Raw genomic sequence first — 19,893 nt, forward strand, 5'->3', positions numbered from 1 at the left:
TGATCTAATCTTTTTGGTCAACAAGTTTATTTTCAGAAATCTATACATTTATCAAAATTTTTGTAGCATATCCCAAGTTATTAATAAAAGCTTAAAACTGATTCAATTTAGTTAAACCTACTCATCATAGACAGAACCAATAAAAACAGCAGAATAATTAACCGTCTGTGGCTGTGGAGGGAGTTTTCTAAAGTCTGAAAAAAATAGCCTGGTGATGTTATCAAAGTTATTTTTGCTTAGACTTAGGAGACTATAAAATGATAAGAGAAACCCATGTTTATGAGGTAGGAAGGTTCTAATTAAATAAATTGTCCAGTTGCAAAATGGGAACCGTGGAATCCAGTTTTTTGGGGGGAGTGGGGGCTCAACCAATACTGGGGAAAAAAATTAAGTAAATAGCTCAGGTTCATGTTTCATATTTAAAAAATTGTTTTATTCATTTATTGATTTTGATTCAAAACTACCTCTGGCAAGTTCCACAGCTTTATAAACATGTGATACTAAATACCCTTAACTGCTCTCAGAGACTGGATGACAAGAATTTAACAACATTATGGTGCATTTTCCTGATTGAACTGCATTCAAAAATATATCCATTGTTTTGGTTCCCTCTAGAGATTGTCCCATCACTGAGCTGATAGTAAATTCAAGTGGTAGAGTGGAAATGTGTGGCGTCTGAATGAAAACATAAGTCCCTGATGAAAGACAGTAACAAAGAGAGAGCGCTCGGTTTCTAATCTCCACACACAGACGTACATGACTTGGCCTGTCTAAGCACCATCTGTCAAACTCGGTTCTGCCAAGAGAGCAGACACGTTGGGAAAAAAATATATAATATATTGTTTTGTTTTGTATACACACGCAATATGGGAATGCACGTCCTGTATGTACGCATGCTAAACGAGCTGCATGTTGGCATGCATCTACTTATATAGATGAGATTGGGAGTATATGTAAATATCTGTCTGTATATTTTGTTTATTAGTGTAAGGCTTTTGGAGATGGGATGGGCAGATGGGTGGATTTGTTCTGTGGTGGAAAAAAAAGAAAAGAAATTTTGCCACTTTGTTGTGGATGTCCACTCACAGTTGATGGGAAATGTAGTTAATTGTAGCATAAAATCCTCAATAAATTCTGTGTGTCTATGGGAAGCATTTGTAAAAACTGTTGTTTTTCCCAGCACCGGTGCTGTCATCTGACATGTAAAGTATAACGTAGTTGGTGCTTCAAGAGAATTGCAGGCTAATTGAACCAAGAATGTCATCCTAAAGTATGAGTGCATAGATGTTATTGATGACAATACATTTTACAGCGAGAGAGGATATGGTCAGTGGGAAAACGTCTAGATGCTGAGCTGTGGATACCTATATTTCCCCCATGAAGCATCTTCTGGTATCTCAAACCCATATCAGGCTGCCAGCAAAATTGTGTAGCCTAAAATTGACATGGATTCCCATTATATTCAGCTAAAAAAAAAGCTGGATACAACTAAACCATTAGAAAATGCGAGTCCACCAAAGACATGTCATTTTAATGACAGTATTTGTTAAAGGTTAAAAAGGCCTATACATGATTTAAATTAGATATAACAAAAAAACATTACAAATCCATGGGGGCTATAGCACAGCTCATTAATAAGATAAGTACAAAAAATTGTCAAAAGTAGACACCCCAGTATCTTTTTTAAATTGTATTGTGTCTGGTGTAAACGGGTAATATTACCATTCACAGGTAACATTACCTGTTTGTCCCACAAAATAAATAAATAAGCATAAATGGATGGAACAATAAAGCATAGAAATAATCAGAATACAAATAAAAAGTAATAATCCAAAAGTTGAATGTACTTGGGAAAACAATGTGGAGTTTTTTCTTCACCTGATAGCTTTCACAGTAGTGAGTTTGCGAGTGCTGACTAACCCAAAGATTGTACACTCATGTAGGCTAATCTTCCATCCGCGTCTAAAAAGTAACTTAATGTATTCTACTCTAATAACCTAAATTAATGATTCAATATTTACACTGAATTTAAATTTTGCTGAAAAAATTACAACCATGTCAAAAAAGTTATTTAATGTAGTCTGTTAAAAAGCTAAAGGTATTAATAAGTTTAAATTGATTCAAATTGATGTTGCTGTTGAATATTTAATAAATACATAATATACATTGCATTTCATTTAGCTGACGCTTTTATCCAAAGGGACTTACAATAAGTGCATTTACAACCATGAGGGTACAAAACCCAGAACAACAAGAATCAAGAAAATACCATTTCTACAAGAAAGCCAAACTACAAGGTTCTATCAATAACTGCCATTTTAAGCGCTACTAAAGTTCTACTATTCAAGGTCAAGTCTGAAGAGGTGTGTTTTTAGTTTGCGGCGGAAGATGTACAGAGTTTCCGCTGTCCTGATGTCGGTGGGGAACTCATTCCACCATTTAGGAGCCAGGACAGCAAACAGACGTGATTTTGTAGCGTGTTTAGCTCGCAGTGAGGGAACAACAAGCCGATTGGTAGAAGCAGAGCGGAGGGAGCGGGCTGGGATGTAAGGTTGGACCACGTCCTGGATGTAGACTGGACCCGATCTGTTCGCAGCACGGTACGCAAGTACCAATGTTTTGAAACGGATGCGGGCAGCTACTGGTAACCAGTGAAGGGAGCGGAGGAGGAGGAGGAGGAAGAGGAGGAGGAGGAGGAGGAGCAGAGTAGTAGGAGTGTATTTAGGAGGTTAAAGACTAGTCGAGCTGCTGCATTTTGGATGAGCTGCAGAGGTCGGATGGCGCTAACAGGTAGACCTGCCAGGAGGGAGTTACAATAGTCTAGGTGTGAGATGACCAGAACCTGGACCTCCTTCTGAGTGAGAAGAGGACGTATTCTCCTGATGTTGTGCAGCATGTATCTACAGGAACGTGTTGTTGCAGTGAGGATTGCATAAAAAATATATTTAAGATATATAATAAAATATTAAAATGATAATAAACATATTACCATCAAACACGCACAATTCCATGTCAAATATAGTTAAGGATTTACAATAAGAAAAAGATATTAATATTTTGGAAACAATTAATACTTACTTTAATTTACTTTTCTAAATTCATGTTTTCTCTGGTTATAGGTTTACAGTGTTCTTATGAACTAGGACTAACTAGGAGGGCGGGGCTAGTGGGGGCGGAGCCAATCGAGTGTGTAGAGGGGGCGGGGGGAGTGGAACGGGGGCGGGGCCAATTGGGGCGGGGCCAAGAAAAAAGCCATTGTGATGTCATCAAAGTTCCAGTTTGGAATAATACATTCAGCTTAAGAGCATCAGGCTTAATTTCCACTGTGCCCACAAGGAATATCAACAGAGATACACTTGGAAACAACAACACACCAGTTGTAAAGGTAAAGCATAAAATGGATATGGTCTCAGGTGATGAACACCTTAAAAAGATTAATGCAGGTCAAAAAATAGTGGACGCAAAACCATGTCATCTTAGAGACAATATTTCACGAGTGAAACGACCAATCGTTGCCTCCGTTGCCCCAATGAAGCGGCCTCAGGCATCTCGACCCCCGTCAGTTGCCGTATGTAAAAATGTACAGCAAAACATGGACATAGATTCACGTGATATGCACCTAAACAAGTCGAATGCAGTTAAAGAAGTGGACGGGAGTCCATCGGAGGCATGTCTTAAAGACAGCGTTTCACGGGTGAAACGACCAATCTTTGCCCCTGTTTCCCTTTTGAAGCAGCTTCGGGCATCTCATGGCCTGTATCCTGCTGCATGTAAAAGTGTAGACTATAAAATGGATATAACGTCATATGATAAACACCTTGAAAAGCTGAATGCAGTTAAAAAAGTAGTGGACATGAGTCCACCATTCGCATATAGACGTCAGGAAACTCTTGCACGGGCGAAGAAAGCCATCGTTCCACTCGTTTCCCCGAAGAAGCGGCCTCAGTCATCCGAACCCCCGTCAGATGCCGCATGTAAAAATGCACAGCAAAACATGGACGTAGATTCACGTGATAAGCACCTAAAAAAGTTGAACGCAGCTAAAAAAATTGTGGATGTGGGTCATCTTAAAAACAGCGTTTCACGGGTGAAACAATCAATCCTTGCCTCCGTTTCCCCGATTAAGCAGCTCCGGGCATCTCATGGCCTGTTTCCTGCTGCATGTAAAAATGTAGACTATAAAATGGATTTGTGGTCATATAATAAACACCTTGAAAAGCGGAATGCAGTTAAAAAAGTAGTGGACACGAGTCCACCAAAGACATGTCATCTTAGATACAATATTTCACGGGTGAAACGACCAATCGTTGCCCCTTTTCCCCCAAAGAAGCGGCCTCAGGCACCTCGACCCCCGTCAGCCGCCGTATGTAAAAATGTACAGCAAAACATGGACATAGATTCAGATGATACGCACCTAGACGAGTTGAATGCAGTTCAAGAAGTGGACAGGAGTCCATCGGAGGCATGTGATTTAAAAACAGCGTTTCACGGGTGAAACGACCAATCGTTGCCCCCGTTTCCCTAATGAAGCAGCTTCGGGCATCTCATGGCCTGTATCCTGCTGCATGCAAACGTGTAGACTGTAAAATGGACATAACGTCATATGAGAAACACCTTGAAAAGCTGAATGCAGTTAAAAAAGTAGTGGACATGAGTCCACCATTCGCATATAGACGTCAGGAAACTCTTGCACGGGCGAAGAAAGCCATCGTTCCACTCGTTTCCCCGAAGAAGCGGCCTCAGTCGTCCGATGCACAGCAAAACATGGACGTAGAGTCACGTGATAAGCACCTAAAAAAGTTGAATGCAGCTAAAAAAATTGTGTACGTGGGTCATCTTAAAAACAGCGTTTCACGGGTGAAACAGTCAATCCTTGCCTCCGTTTCCCCGATTAAGCAGCTCCGGGCATCTCATGGCCTGTATCCTGCTGCATGTAAAAATGTAGACTATAAAATGGATTTGTGGTCATATAATAAACACCTTGAAAAGCGGAATGCAGTTAAAAAAGTAGTGGACATGAGTCCACCAAAGACGTATCATCTGAGAGACAATATTTCACGGGTGAGACGACCAATCGTTGCCCACGTTCCCCCAAAGAAGCGGCCTCAGGCACCTCGACCCCCGTCAGCCGCCGAATGTAAAAATGTACAGCAAAACATGGACATAGATTCAGATGACATTGAGGTTCGACCTGAAGACAGTTAGATGCAGCCAAACCAATAGTAGACACAAGTCCACAGAAGACATGTCCTCTTAAGGACAGTCTTGCACATTAGCCACATAACACCCCCCCCCACACACACACACACACACACACCACCACCACCACCACCTCCCCCTTTCAAACATTTTCCATCAACTTGCGTCTGGTGGAATCATTTAGATTTTCTCCGGGTGCTCCGGTTTCTCTTATAAAACACACCGTCAAAGTCATTTGAGTTCGAAGGAGGTTTGTGAGCGCAACACACGAGGTCACAAAACTTTACCTCCGCCCTTGCTCCTCACGCTTTAGTGCATTCGACTTGTACTTTTTCCCTTATTTTAGCCAAAACGCTACACAAGCACAAGAGACAGCACTGGTATCTCAAACCCATATCAGGCTGGTGGCAAAATTGTGTAGCCTAAAATTGACATGGATTCACCTTATATTCAGCTAAAAAAAAAAAAGCTGGATGCAACTAAACCATTAGAAAATGTGAGTCTCATTTTAATGACAGCATTTGTTCAAGGTTAAAAAGGCCTATACATGATTTAAATTAGATGTAACAAAAAAACATTAAAAAGCCGTGGGGGCTAAAGCACAGTTCATTAATAAGATAATTAGTTTAAAAAAAAAATAGTCAAAAGTAGACACCCCAGTATCTTATTTAAAAATCTTCTTGTGTCTTTAAAAAGCAGTTAAAAGCTGAATCCATTGCAGTCTTCTTATCTTGGTGCGATGACTGCAATACTCGAGTAATATTCCTCAAAATTGACATGCATGTAAATGTAAGTAAGTAAATCGTGAAGGATAATGTGCTATGTTTTGTGTTTTGTAATTCTGACGTAATGTGTAAAAATAAATACAAAATAAATAAATAAACACAAATGGATGGAAATAATCAGAATACAAATAAAAAGCAATAATCCGAAAGTTGAATGTACTTGGGAAAACAATGTGGAGTTTTTTTCTTCACCCGATAGCTTTCACAGTTAGTGAGTTTGCGAGTGCTGACTAACCCAAAGATTGTACACTCGTGTAGGCTAATCTTCCATCCGCGTCTAAAAAGTAACTTAATGTATTCTACTCTAATAACCTAAATTAATGATTCAATATTTACACTGAATTTAGAGTTTGCTGAAAAAATTACAACCATGTCAAAAAAAAAAAAGCTATTTCATGTAGTCTGTTAAAAAGCGAAAGGTATTAATAAGTTTAAACTGATTCAAATTCATGTTGCTGTTGAATATTTAATAAATATACAATAAACATAAATAAAGTTGTAGAGACTGTTTTCATCAAAAGATTTCTTTCACTGACTATTTTGCTTACTCTGAGATGCTCTGACATCTTACATGAACCCAGGACGCTCAGTCACACTATTCACAAAAGGTTTCTCTTCACTTGGACAGAGGTGTGCTGGAGAAGTTCTTTAGGTTACCAACAATAAATTGGAAAATACAACCTCAACCAGCAGGGCCACTAAGGCAGCTGACCAGTGAGTAAGTTTTTTTTTTTTTTGGTCACCTCACGCTGTTTTGGCCAAGAACGCGGGCCACGATGGCGTCACACAGCATCAAACAAATAGTTTTCTCAACACTTTGTGTTTGTTTGTGTTTACAACAGCTGCTAATGTTACAGTATGCGAACAATACTGGATGCCTGTCGTCTCATTGTCGGGTAGGTGCTAAGGAAACCAAAGGTTTTGGAGGTTTGGCGTCAGCAGCTTACAGGCAGTGCATCCTACAGGCAATACGAGTACGTTTCCACTTGCAGGGAAACTTGGAAAAACTCCACCGTCTTAGCCAATAAACCACATACTAAAGACTTTATTGTTTCAATTGACTACAATTGCCCACAAACTGAGCGGGCATGCACATAGAAAAAAAAGTATTCTTTTTTTTTTTTTTTCCCCCATACGAATGCAGTTTTTTTTTTTTTTTTTTTAATTAAAAACTAGTTAAAACCATATTTCCATCTGGTGTAGCAAGGATGTGAAGATGATGCATTATTTAGAGAAGCCAGAAGAGGGCAGTATAGCCTTGATAAACAAAAGAAGGTAGTTCAAGACATGTTGTTATGATTTTAGGGATTACATTTTTTTTTTTTTTTTTTTTTTGTTCAATGAAAACATGCAAGTATTCCTGAGTGTAATCCACTGGTATTATAAGTATTCTCATGTAGACTTAAAGATGTTAAAAACGGCAACTACAAGAAAACAATGACATCTTTACAGTAAGACCCTGATGTCTCGACCCAAACTTGTAACATGAGGTCAGACAAATGTTTGTAGGTTTGTTGTTGCCAATACAATAGCAAGAAGACACCTCATTAGCTCATGTGCTGAGAAAGTACAGTAGTTATGTAACCCCAGTAATTTATCCAGTGATGAGTCACTTACTTCACAGAACTTGAGCCACCAGCTCAATACATCATCAATTCCCTGGAAACCAAGATGAAGAAAAAGTTGCTTAATGGAACATCTGCGTCATTTTCTGCAGCAGCATGTGGGTGGTAATTTCTTCAGATGTTTGTTGAACACACTGAGTCATTCATAAGGGCTGTGATATACAGAGTGCATTTAGGCAGCGATGCTCTAAATATGAAACAAGCTTTTGCTCCCATGAGAAAACGTGAAAAACACGTATAGTTAGATGAAGCTCACGGAAATGTTATCTTCTTTTATTACTTTTTTTTTTTTTTTTTTTAAAGACGATTTCTTTGGCATTTCTGCTCCCGCTAGAACAATGCAACGTAGACGGAGAGGAAATAGAACATAGAAGCAGGGAAGCACCTCTTAACGGCATCGACGGCCAGGTGGTACACACACCTCAACCACTCCGCTACAGCAGGTTGCCCAGAGTTTCCTTTTTTTTTAAAGCACTTGAATCATCAGGATAAGGACTCTTAAGGCAGAGCAGGAGTGGAATCACCTTCCTCTGACTATTAGAAATAAAATGTGTGAAAGAAACAAATCTATCGAGGGTGTAAACATAAATGTTGCCACATTTCTTGGAAAGCCCGATTCAATTGTATTGCCTCATTTCAACTTTTGGCAATCCAGAGAGATGGGATTAAATGAAAACAGTACAATCAGTGCTATTATTGTATTGCAGCCTGGCTCGAGTCCATAAGAGCTTTGTGAGAAGGTGCAGAAAGAGAGAGGGGAACAATGACAGCTCTGACATCACCAGGCCTTCAGCGCCATAAGACGGGGCTCGACTCGGCTCTGCCCCAGCGGCAGCAACCTATAACGCAATGGCCAGATGATGGATGACTCACTGTTGCCACCCACACGACTTCCCATCGTTAGGATCCATCATCAAAGAGCTCTTACTTGGCTCTACATAGTCCCCAAGTTCCCTCAGGAGAGGGCTGGACACAATACTCTAAATATAAAAAGGAAAAGTTACAGCAATTATTCCTAACAATAGGAGAAATTACACTTAGATCTTTTTTTAAATGCACATATTGAGTGAGCTGTTGAGACACTTGAACAGCAACCTTGTAACAGAGTACATAAACAAAATAATTTGAAAGAGGGCTGAGGCAATTCACAGTTAAAAGCAACCGATTTACTGTTAAAATACTAAAATAGCTAAAAGTACAAATGGCTGGAATAACTAATAGTAATGTGTAAATGGTTACAATTTGTTTAGTAAAAGTAATAGCATCTCTAAAATTGTGAACAAAATGTAATGGATAAATGGCTGGAAAGGCTTAGAAAAAAATAACTGGTAAATGATGGAAATGCTCCGCTTTAATAACCTCCCTTAAGTATAGAAGTATTAACAGCAATATGGATTTTAAGTATCAAATATACACACCATACAGCAAATGCTCCCTGTCAATGTTTTATATAATGTTTTTGGATTCATAATACATTTTTGAATTAATGTGCAGTTTACTGCTGGAGTATTGTAAACCTGCAGTGCGGAATAAATTGTGGATAACTATTACTATCAGACACGTATTCTGTAAAACACAGAACGTTTTAAGTGGCAGAAAGTACAGATAAATCCTGCATCATGGGCTCGGTTTTGTTTTAGACCGATATTGACAGTAATTAAAATGTGAAAATTTTAAATAGACCTAAAATGACTCCCTTGAAACACTCCCTTGTACAGGTGGTGTTGAAGGAGTACTTGAGTTCATGGGACCGGGCTGTTGGGGCACGTCAGAGCACTAGATGCACTATTTGAAGAAACTCGCTGCTCAATGTGCGCTTACATAAAGTATGCATATTTCAACACACTTTCTGTTTCCACGGTGGGACATGTTCGGGTTATTCTACTTGTCCGTGCAGCTTCTGGAATTACTGAAGTGAAATGAATGAATAAACACTGGCGAGCGAGAGCATGAGGTAAGGACAGAATAAACAGACCTCAGTAGGCTCTGCTGAGTTGAGACATTGTCTTCAACAAACCCCTCTATTCGCTGTCACTTTCTCCTCCTCTCCGTCGCCTCCCGCTCTATCAGTTTGCACTAAGAAAACTCAATTGTCTAATTCCACTATCCCACATTACAACAGTAAACAGTCATATAAACAAGTCCTTCACCAATAGATAATAAGTGTGTTTGTTAAACGGCTTCAATTTCTTTATTTATGAAGAGCAGGATGATTTTCTAGCATAATAATTTTTTAGGAAGTAAGCAACCTTTTTCATTTCCAACTATGCAAAGTGTGTTGTACCTGCAAAGTCTCAAAGTCTGTTATTGGCTTTAAAGGTGGATTTATTGCAAAACCTCGATTTGAAATTTTACCTTCACATTTTTCAGATCGCTATAGTGCATCAAATTAAAACAAAATGTTGCAGGTTTCCTTTTAAAAAAAAAAATCCTGAATTATTTTTGAATTCTGATGGTATCAGTGCAGTAGTTTACTACACAACCCTCTATCAGAAAGGTCAGCAATGAAATGGACATGCGACAACATCCATAAACAAATTTATTCATTAATAAAACAAATGAAAGTGCAACATAAATGAGCATTATTCAAAGTAACTTGAAGTTGTTGTCGTTCCCCCCCCCCCCGAGTTAAACCGTGCTATAAACCTCTCTGACTTCAAATAGGTTAATGGTCAACATCCTTAATGTCAAATATTTACAAAAGCATCATAAAGCAGATTATTAACACCGGAAACTTTTCACAATATCAACAGTGAACTCTTCGAACTCAGCCTCGTCCCCAACTTCAGGAGAGTTAATGCCACCACAGTTCAAGTGCACATGTTTAGGCTTTAATTAAACTAGTCATCTGATTTTGTTCAAAGGAATCCTTTTTCGAGGGATGTTTTGTGGCTTTCTTGTCGAATATGAAGCTACCACCAGCAGCCGGTTAGCACAACGACCGGAAAGAAAATCTACAAACCCCTCTAAAGGCTTAAATGTTAGATCCTGTATATTTAACCCCTTCCGCCCCAGAGGTCTCTGTACCAGGACCAGGCCCTATCTGTTGTAAATATTCAGCCATTTTTTTTTTTTTTTTTTTAAAGCCTGCCCAGCATGGTACATTTACTGAAGTGTTTGTACAATTACTCTTGTTGAAATTTAGACCTGAAATTCACTAATCTGGGAAGCACTTTGTAAAGAGTGGCAATCAGGAGTTTATAAGGTGTCTCTCTACAAACCTGTACGTCTGTAATGCTCTCCAAGGCAGTGCTTTGGTGCTTTTGCTAAAAAAAAAAATTAAAAAAAAGCCCCACTAAAGAGGGAATAGAGGTTTAAAGCAAAGCAGCCTCCGACAGCATGACCACAAGCTACTCTGTAATTCTTGCCTTTTTATAAAGTAATTTTATACCAAAATTGACTTGGACCAAAGTAGAATTGATGATTTTGGACAGTACTCAGTCAGCGGTCAGGATAAGATGTTACGTTACTTTGCACCGCTGCACTGGGTGGCCGGGTGCGTCCTGTCAAAAATCAAAACGCCGCCTGCTGAACAATTTTCCTGAAAAGCTGCCTGAACTGAAGCTTCTACCAGCTTGACACAACATGATTTACAGAATAATGCACGGAAACATGAAGTTGTTGTAGTTCTTTGAGGTAAGAGGTCATCGGTGGATGAGCGGGGTGGTCTACGGTCGCAGAGCCTTCAACAGAATGGACAGATCCGTTTACTTAACAAGATTGTGATCTTTGACACGTTTCTACCGCCTCTTGGCCTCTGGCCTGGGCGATTGGCTCTGAGCATCAGGGGAACAGTTCACTTCGGGTTAAGCCCTTTCAGCCCAACTATTCAAAGCCCATTTTGCATGGTTTGCCTTTCTCGTGGCTGCGCCTTCTATTCTATTTTGGGATTTAAAGGAATGACGAAATTCTTGCTCGGCTCTCAAGAAAATCCTTTCTATCCACTGTATGGAGCACCGCTGGGATTAGGATGCAGTCTGTATTACATAAAAGTGAAGATCACATCCTCGGTGAATGCAAAACCAAAAGAGGAAGCCTCCCGTGAGAACGACAATAACTGCTCTGAGAGCTCTCAGTGAGGGGAAGGCTACGGTGAGAATTAGGGCCACAACAAAAACACTTGAAATTTCCAAAAGGTTTTTTAAACTGAATGGAAATCAGATACATCAAAAGAAACTTAGAGGAGCCCTTTAAGCTTTCGGCTTTGCCTTTTTAAACGAGGCAGAAATGAACAAAAACAATAAATAAACATGTTTGTCATTTAAATATAAAAGAAATGAAAAAAAAATTACTTGTTAAATGGGATTAATTTAAATTAAAATACTTGAAGCATGCTTCCTGTATCAGGATTTAGATTTATTAAAGAACAAAAAGAAAACAAGGTCAGGAAATATTCCATCTGCAAGTGCCTTATTCATTATTATGATGGTATGTTTCTTAATAATGTATGGAGTATAGGATTATAAGAAACTCCTCAGGAACTGCCTGGATGTCCACCTGAGTGCTATGCGGGATGTTCATTTATATTAGTCTGTATTTACAAATGTTTTCAGTGTGGATTTGAAAATAACATATCAGCAGCTTGGTGCAAAAAGGATTTTATGAAACATGACCTTAGTTGGTCAGAGGAGCACTGAGACCATGCAAGATCCAGTTCTTGTTATGAAAGATAAGCCGTTCCTTGTATGAAAAAATGCTGCAATTTCTTTTATGACTGTGACAGCTTGATGTGGCAACTGAAAGCTCTAGAAGACCTTTATGGACAAGAGGCAACATAAAGGGACGTGTCAAAATCCATAAAACAAAGAAGACGTAACCCTCTTTTAAGCACTTCCTTAAAGGAATGTTTAAGGATTAAAATGTTTTTATATATATATTTGAAAACAAATTTGTAATTTGTAATCAAAAACCTATGGAGCCAGAGGCTTTTTGGAGCCACCCCCCAGTGACCCTCGGTGGTTTTGCATTTGTATTGGCTCCAACTTTCAGAGCTGGAAGCTACACATTCATTTTTTTTTTTTTTTAGATGGTTTAGGGATGGGCATTTCAAACAAAGACGCTATTCGATAATCGCTCTGAACCATTTGACTTTTGAATATTATTCACACCATATCATCTAATCTCACTGCATCACACATTTTCACCTGGCAAAGCTCCACTGCCTGACAGCAACGGGTTCTTCTTCTTATGTTGTTTAACGTGGATGCCATACCTGTCCAAAAAAAACTACAGCCGAGTATTGTATTGTGAAATAATGCAACTCCTAATTTTGAAAGTAAAAACTAAGACAAACGAAGGGAAACATGAGCACCCGTAACTTGACTTGTAACTTGAAGGCGGCACGCGAGGGATTTCATACAAGAGCGAGGTAGTACAAGCGGATATAACAACAGTGTTAACGTTGCATGTCTACCTGGGGTGTAATCTGTGTGGCGTGGTTTGGGAGGGGGGGGTTGTAATTCACTATGAACACTTTGTAGTATCGTGTAAAGGGGTTTCAGAGAGTAAAGGGATCATCGCGCCGACGACTTAAGACTCACGCCACAAACAACTTCAACATCTGCCCAGAATCATCCAGTGAAAACACGTAGCATGAATATTGCCCTCATGGGAAATGAGTATCGAGTGATGGCCGACGTTCAAAAAAAAAAAAAGCCTTGCCATGGCAGCCTCCGGTAAACCTGAGCGCTCAGGACACTGTGCCACTGTCATGCTGGAATGAACTTGGTAGAAACTGGGCCATCTATATCTAGACTACCCGCCTGATTATGAAAAGATTACGCAACCGCACAGCATGTTTTACGCAACCAGTTATCGCCATACACTCCTTCTGTATGCCCTTTTGCTCCCGTTTTGAATAATGTAATTGCCCCAACCCCATTTCTACCAAAGCCATCTGCCAGCCTGACACCTAATCAGATATTTGATGCATTCCTGACCCCTGAATTCCTCCTCATGCTGCGATTTCTACCTCTAAGATTTTTGCTAACTTTCAGCTACATTATAAATCAGTGCCTTAATGGAAAAAAAAAAAAAAAAGGCATGTTTGCACTTGTAAAACAGCAGTTTACCGTAAAATGTCAATTATGTGGACAAACAAACAAACACCCTTTTCTGAGAAGACGCTGTGTGATTTTCCAAATTGCCCAGTAAATCTTTCCCCAAAATACACTTGTATTAACTGCAAACAGAGTTTGTTTTTATCGCTAAGGCCCTTAGTTATAAAACTTAAGGGATCATACAAAAATTATTGGTGGGGAGCAGAGGGTCAAACAAACAGCCAGGTTTCTCTTATTTCTTCCTCGCAGGGTCTTTTATTTTTCTCATTTCTGATAAATATTTTCCCCATTTGAAATTAATTGCAAAAAAAAAGAGTTTAAAGATCAGGTCGATACATTACGAAAGACAGATTCTATTCAGGTATTCTGTGTACTTTTTAAAAGCTGTTTGTAAGAAATGTTTTTGCAAAAAAAAAACTTGCAACGTGCTAAAATATTTTTTCAGATGGGAACAGTAAGAAGTCAGCATGCCTCTTACTGGAAAGAGGATAGAGGATAAAACCTCTCACGAAAAACGGCAAACATGTAAAATAATGGGGGGAGTACATGGAAAATATATTTTAATAAATGGCATTTAAAATTTACAAATGGAAACAAAATTCTCTGATATTCCATGACTTGGCCCAAACATTATCACATCAATTGACATTTCCTGCCTGGAAAATAGTTTAAAAGAATTCCTTGATATTACATGAAATTCTCTGACTCATGTGAACCCCCCAAAATTTGGGAGGACAGTGGGAAGGGTTGCCATGTAATATATTATTCAGCCCCAGTCTGCGCCACAATCATTTTCATACAGTCCCTCACTTGTGATTGAATCTTTCATCCTTTTCACTCTTCAACATAAATAAAGCCCTCAGTCAGTGATTTGCAAATAAAATCCAGCACTTTTGTGCTTATTTATTTGCATTTCCATACCGCCTTTAAAGCATAGAGACAACAGGTAAAGCGTTTGACTAACAGGTTGTAATTGCTCTGAAAGTAGATCAACAGAAGCAATCAAATTTATCGTCATTATGTGACTGATTCCTCTAAATCACAGCAGGATAAAGCTCAACGCTGACTTGTTGTCATTTATAATGCCGGATCTGAGTAGACATCATGGTCGCAGGAAAGAAGCCTGGTAACTTTGTATTTGTTAGATTACATTTTGAACAAGGGTTTTAAAAACGATATGCTTATTCGTCTTGTTGTGTGCGTGCTGCGCAGATTACTCTTCCATTTTGATTAATCCCTCCACATTCTCCGGAAACACATCTCCTCTAATATATGTAATTTGTTTTATAAGCGTTTCCCCCCCACACACACACACACACACACGCTCTACCCCAAGCCCTATCCCCCTCCCCAAACGGTCAGAAGTGGTTGCTTTGGAAACAGCGTGACGTATGTGAGAGTCCAAGAATAGAAGCATGAGGAGGAAAGTGGGTCTGAGGCTCTTGGCTTCTGCCTCACAATTTGTCTAAATTCCTTTCCAAATGTTTTCCTCTAATGTGTGTCAGAGGTCAGTGCTCAGATGACGCTAAACGTTTTGTAACAGCAGGGTCGGTGCTCACACTGAGTTGGAGAGTTTTCCTGCTTGTGGTTCCCCCCTTAAAAATAAAAAAAAAAAAAAAAAAAAACACCACCTGGCTGGTAGAGTAGACCGAGGTCACGACTGATGCAGTCATCCGAGGAAGGACTGGGAGCAAATAAACAACATCACTGAACACAAATTATCAATAAACATATACCCGCATGCGCACAGACATGCACACGCTCCGCTTGTTATGAAACAGACCCCCAAGTCAAACAAAATGAGTCATAGCCTATTTATAGCTGCTGCAATACATCTCTCTGTGTGTGTGTGTGTGTGTGTGTGTGTGTGTGTGTGTGTGTGTGTGTGTGTGTGTGTGTGTGTGTGTGTGTGTGTGTGTGTGTGTGTGTGTGTGTGTGAGAGAGAGCCCTAGTAGGGGCTGTGTGTCTGTGGTATAGACAAGCTGTTACATAAATGGGTTCCTGCATACATGTCCCAGGAGAGCAGTGATTCGCAACATGAGCACGGCTCTCATTTTAGCTGCAGTTTTCTTAGTCATCCACCAAACCATAAATAATTACCAAGACAGCTAAATTTAGCTGTATCTGTGCTTCCTGATATAAATTTGAAAGCACATTGGAGCATATTTTGGGGGACAAAAATTTGCTAGGGCACAGACGTGACAAGAGAGCAGGCTGAAGCCGCCTCACTAAAGTAAAGTTAACCGGATGGAGACGATATGCACTGGCTTCAAGAGGGCATGCGGGCGGGGCGCGGCTGCCGGGAGCGTGCTGCCTAAGCGGAGATGGGCACGAGGTTGCTTGATTGTGAGGGAGGCTGACCAGGGGCGTTCTTGACTGCGACGACCAACTCATTAGTGAAACCGCCAGTCCTCACTGGCCACCAGCCTCCACCAGGGGAAGCTTGAGGGTACCGATGGGGGGGCAAAGGGAGGCCTCGACTCCAGCAGACAAGCGCGCCTCAGGAAACCTAAATAGCAAACGCCACATGGAGGGCCAAGTCGAAGACACATCTGCCCTGTTGAAAGTGGACCGAATGAATGACCCACAGCAATCGGGAGACGAAGGAGAGGCCGCAGCCCTAAAATGATCACTTAACATTTAAGTTTGACATTTTGACACAGGTTTCAAGGGCAGTGCGTTAGATGAGAAGACTCTAAATTAGGGCTGTCGATTTTCCCCAAAATATCATTTGAATGCTTATCAAATGACACACGATTCGTGTCGCGCCTTTTCAGACATCGTTTTCGTCATTTCGTTTATAATTTTACTTGCGTAATATAAGTACATAGAACATCATTTTCTTCTGGCAGTTGGATTTTCAACCGTTAACATTAACGCATCACAATATTACTTTCATACCGCACTTTTTAGCCATACAGTGGAAGCTCAAAGTCTCCCGAAGCCTGTTCTGGATTGTAGGCAGTCAGACCAGACTCTGCACTTTACGTTGCTCCTCTGATCCTTACAACACTCCAAGGTGTTCCAGTCCGAGATAAGAGTCTGCTGTCAAACGCATTTTATTAAGACACAAGTCGATACTGATCTTCTCATGTTTCTTGTTTTCTTCCCAAACGCTCTTTATCTAAGCGGAAGGCTACAGGCATTTTCAGATTGGCAATCATGATATATATTAAAAAAAAAAAAAAAAAGTACAAAATATGTCACAAGAGAAGTGACTATATAATGCAATGTGTTTGTGTAAGAGATGGAGCCGAGTCAAAAATAACAATGACACCACGAGAGAAGGGAAACAACAAAGCAGAACTTGATGTGACGTGGACCTCAGAAAAAGATGTGTTGCTTCTGAAACTCTATTTCTACGCTAATATTTAATATCGCAACAATGCAGGTTACAGCTGCACTCATCTTTCATAATACCACCTGACTAGTACTGAGTGTTAGTCAGTGTCACATTAGATAATGTTATATAGCGGGTGTAAATAGGCCAAGCTCGCACGTAGTTTATGATACTGGGCCAGTGCAGCACACTGTGTCACTGCAGAGGGATTTTTCCACTCAGCCATAATGATCCAGACATGAACTGATGTTTTGTTTTTTTGTTTTTTCTTCACCAATATTAGAGAGGATGAAAACAGGGGTGGAATATTCAAATAGAAGGAAGACTGACAAGCACAGGAGGAAGCGAAAGCGTGAAATAAGCCCGTCCTGTCAGGTGACGCTCAGCTGAAGCTGGTCGATAGCTATCTGCGTGACCTTCTTCCTGTTACAGCTGACGGTGTCAGCGGAGTCACGGCCTCCCTCTCATCCCGTCCTCCTATCCGGACTTTCCCTGTGGTCTGATTCAGAGAGTATTTAAAGCCCGTCCCCACCACCTCCAGCGGGACACTTTACGTAACGTGCCTGCACCCGTCATCTTCGGCTAACACCCCACAACTCATCTGTCTGACTCCGGGTGGCTGCTTTCGTAAGGCCAGTCAACTGGTGTAAACAGCCTTGGTGTGAGTCTTGTCTGCGCCTCCCACTTGGCGAGAACAGGACACAGATATTTATATACTTCCTGCTGCCCACTGCTGTCGTAGATAGAATCCACCCAGGAGCAGATGAATTGTGAAGAAAGCGGTGACTCTGAAGCCATTTTCAAACTTTCAACATACGAACAGTTGCGTCTGCTGTGGTTTTAAGTTCTATTAGTATTATTTAAAAGAGTACTTACTCTGTCATATATATATATATATATATATATATATATATAATGTTACAATGTTGCATGTTGAGGCTGTGAAAGTGAACCAAGTTGAAACTTTATGTTATCATTTATTCATGTTAATTATACATTCATAATCAATCTATATATTCATTTATCCTTGTGTTTTTACACTGAAAGCCTAATGTTGCAGAACAACTTGCAAAATATCTTGCATAAGGAGTTAAGTAACATAAGGGTTGTTTTGGTTAACATACAACAGGGGATGTAATTCTTATGTAAACATGGAGAGGTGCTGTGTTTTACTATAAAAGCCTGATGTGCCCTGTGCTTTTCTTTGAGAAACAGGTGTACAATATTTCTTGTCTTCATATTGTATTGTACAATATGATAGTTTTCGATGACCCTGCAAGTTTTTGCTTTTTAAGTTTCAAAAGTTACAGGCAGTTTTTCAAAGCCTGGTGTTACCGGACCCGAATTCTAGGTGCGACTCCAAAAAGCCTGTCAAACTACGGTCTCGCACATTTCCCACATGTACACACCGTTAACACGGGCATATTGAAAAATTACTTCAGGCTTGTAACTGGAAGATCAAATCCACCGTTATGTTACACAATAAGCAGGTGGCAAGTGTAATATTTACTAAACAGAGATGTCCTGCTGTAATCTTTGCGGCTGCGGATGTTCATGCTGTTCACTCTCATATTCTGAATTGGATTTGGGCTCTGACATTTGGAGATGGATGAGAAGATATTTGTCATTAATGAGGAAATTTCTTGGTAGGTTGAGAGTTTTCTTCACTTTCTACACTAGCAAGAGGACGAGGTGGGGGTCATAAGCATTGATGGATGCTGCTAAGCAGACTTCCTGGAAGTTAGCCAATTAGAAGAAAGTGGGCTTTAAGGGAGGGGGCATAAAGAGAAAGGAGCTAAAACTGCTTGTTTCAGACAGAGGTTGTACTAAGGGGTTGCTTAAAAGGACAGAATTGATGAAGAGGATTTTTATATATATATGATTTATGCAAAGCAAATCTACTGGAACCCCAGAGTAAGAATACAAATCTTGGAAAAGAGCATAACAGATTTCCCTGAAAGACATTTTCTTTCAATTGCGGATCATTATGCACAAGGATAATTTGCTGTAGATGTAACATCATTTCTTACTCATTTCCATCGGTTTCCTAGAAAGAGTGATGTAATGTCATGCTAATTATGTGGAAAATACAGAGACAAGAGACCATTATTTAAGATCTTGTGTTTGTAAACCGTTGCGAAAGAACCGCTAAACTCTTTGATGACTCTTTTAGACCGAAGGTAATTTTCATTAAGAACATCAACTAATGACTATTTACAACGTCATTTAGTCCACTGTTATTCTTTCTATTAACGTCTGAACTTTTTAGTTTATAATATATCATAAAATACAGAAAAATGCACACCGTAAAGCCCGTGGTGAATGTTACATTAATTACACAGATTAATTACACAGATGATCCCTAAATGTCTACTGCAGAGCACGCAACACTTATGTGGCCAAACTGGTTTGAAGAGTGTCCAATAAAGCATTCTGATATAACATTTAACGGGGAATATCCAGTGTTTTCCCCTTGATTGGGAGTCCCCACTCCTTCTGAAAGAAACATGTGTAAGTCAGAACCTAGTATATGGCTGGACCTCGTGTGAAACTGGAGGGATCTAATTTTAAAAGTCACGGCATTCAGCCGAACTACGGTGTAACTTTGATCTTGGACTCACTCAGTGACCGACACTGCACCTGTTTCTTTCCAGCTCAGTGTGAGAGTCTCTGCTGTGTTTTGCTGGCGTGTTGACAGTTGCGGTTTCTGTCCTCTGATCTCTGCGTGTCTCACTCAGGACAGAGCTCCACCTCTGCTGCACTTAGACGGTACGGAGCAAACGCAGGCGGCTCGCCAAATATACTCGGGCTTCTGCCAATATACCTAGGTGGCCCGCCGAACTAAGTCTACGTGTAGGAAACACTGCATATTGTTCGAACCTTCC

At 40.0% G+C, this 19,893-nt stretch overlaps 1 protein-coding gene across 1 annotated transcript in view; it reads left to right on the forward strand.

Annotated features, from left to right (window-relative positions):
* The window catches only part of LOC138622404 (uncharacterized), a 134,670-nt gene that overhangs the window by 84,743 nt on the left and 30,034 nt on the right, over positions 1–19,893 (forward strand). The gene's annotated exons all lie outside the window — the stretch shown is intronic.

This window comes from Brachyistius frenatus, unplaced genomic scaffold (genome assembly GCF_029030835.1).
Source record: "Brachyistius frenatus isolate BFR_SWC_R1_liver_20210118 unplaced genomic scaffold, ASM2903083v1 Contig_36, whole genome shotgun sequence".
In the NCBI taxonomy this organism is placed as follows: domain Eukaryota; kingdom Metazoa; phylum Chordata; class Actinopteri; family Embiotocidae; genus Brachyistius; species Brachyistius frenatus.